This window comes from Dioscorea cayenensis, chromosome 20 (assembly GCF_009730915.1).
Source record: "Dioscorea cayenensis subsp. rotundata cultivar TDr96_F1 chromosome 20, TDr96_F1_v2_PseudoChromosome.rev07_lg8_w22 25.fasta, whole genome shotgun sequence".
NCBI classification, from domain to species: Eukaryota; Viridiplantae; Streptophyta; class Magnoliopsida; order Dioscoreales; family Dioscoreaceae; genus Dioscorea; species Dioscorea cayenensis.
The window spans coordinates 3,468,728-3,470,493 of record NC_052490.1 but is presented as its reverse complement, the minus strand read 5'-3'; the positions used below and the strand labels follow the sequence as shown (position 1 = coordinate 3,470,493).

Below are 1,766 nucleotides of genomic sequence, written 5' to 3'. Positions count from 1 at the left end.
TTTTGCTTAGTTAAGAAACAATTCAAGTATTTTTATTCCCTACTCCCTGTGGATACGATACCCACTCAACTGGGATTTATTACTTCGACTAACCTGTGCACTTGCGGGACATACACAAGGGGCATTGCCAAGTTTTTAGCGCCATTGCCGGGGAGTAGACGTTTAGAAATACTTTGCACTTTGTTTTCTTAGCTATTCATTTATTCATTCTATTTCACATCTCTTTTTTCTATCATCATTCTAATTTGTTTTTTTTCTTTGGGTGCAGCTCCAGGTTATGACCTGAGGGAACCCTTCGATATTGATTGAAGGAGATCCTAAACTTGAACGTACACTGAGACAAAATGGAAAAGAACCTATGCAAGAACAGCCTAATCAAGCTGAAATGGAAGTTGAAGGGTCAGATAATATGGCAGAACAGAATGAGCAACAGAGGACACTTTCTTATTATGCTAGACCCTCAGTTTTGGGCACACAATCGAGTATTACGCTACCCGATTATAGCTCCGAACTTCGAGCTGAAGCCAGCATTCATCCAAATGATTTAGGATTTAGCGCAGTTCAATGGTTTGGCCGATGAAGATCCAAACAACCATATAGAGAACTTCTTGGAAGTTTGCGATATGCTGAAGATTAACAGTGTATTGGATGATGCTATTAGATTGAGGGCTTTCCCATTCTCTCTCAAGGGAAGAGCCAAGCAGTGGCTACATTCTTTGCCCAAGGCCTCCATTACGACTTGGAACGAGATGGTCAAAGCTTTTCTTGCTAGATACTCTCCTCCAGGGAAGTCGGCCAAGCTTCACAATGAGATATCGTCATTTATGCAGATGGAGTTAGAGTCATTGTTTGAGACATGGGAGCGCTTCAAGGATCTTTTGCGGAGGTGCCCACAGCACGAATTTCCTGAATGGATGATTATTCAGACTTTCTATAATGGGTTTGACAAGGTCCCCTTGCGTATATCCCGCAAGTGCACGGGTTTGTCGAAGTAATAATCCCGGGTGAGCGGGTATTGTATCCACGGGGAGTAGGGAATAAAAATACTTAATTCGATTCTTAGCTATGTAAAAGATCAATGATAATGAGTGTGACAATGATTCAATTCTCAATAGTAAAAGCAACAAGTAAGAGAGCAAAAGTAAAGAAGGAGGTAAGGCAATCGATAAAGATGGGGTACCCGTATAATGCTCCACCTAGGATAATTGTTTCAAGTACAAGAACCCTCTATTATGCTTCCTACTCAATGCAATGGTGAGTCATGGAAATCTTTAATTACATAGTCCCAAATCTAAGGTCAACTATGCCTATCTCTATACATGTCCCGGAGGAGAAATCGAACAATCTCAACACCTCGCACTCGCATAGAGTTGTAATGAGCTCTAGGGATTCCAAGTGATAAATATCTTCCTAATTATAGACCTAACCCTTTCGTCCAGGTAGAAGGTCCCTAACCACAATTGAGCCCTACATACTAAGATCACCTCAACGCTTCACTCCGTTGCACGCGCAACTAAGCCCCAGCGGAAGTTCATCCCTTAGACCATTCACTCTATTATGACCGCAAAGAACTCGAGGAACGGAGGTAGAATCTATCACGCCGGAGGGGAAAGGGGATGCTCCTGTACCTCTCGACTCACCCTCTCAACCCTCTCCAACCTAGCTTCGTCTAACGGTCATGGTGTGTCACTCACTCACAAGGTTACCAACAAGAACTCTCAACCCTAGTGTCACTCTAGGGGAAATGTTCATACAATCAAGCATTC

The 1,766-nt window shown here is 42.8% G+C and overlaps 1 non-coding gene across 1 annotated transcript; it reads right to left on the bottom strand.

The window, feature by feature from the left end:
* Nucleotides 1-798: 798 nt before the first annotated feature.
* Nucleotides 799-904, bottom strand: LOC120252285. The gene has a single exon (XR_005533828.1). It is a non-coding gene; the product is annotated as a small nucleolar RNA R71 (small nucleolar RNA).
* Nucleotides 905-1,766: the final 862 nt, after the last annotated feature.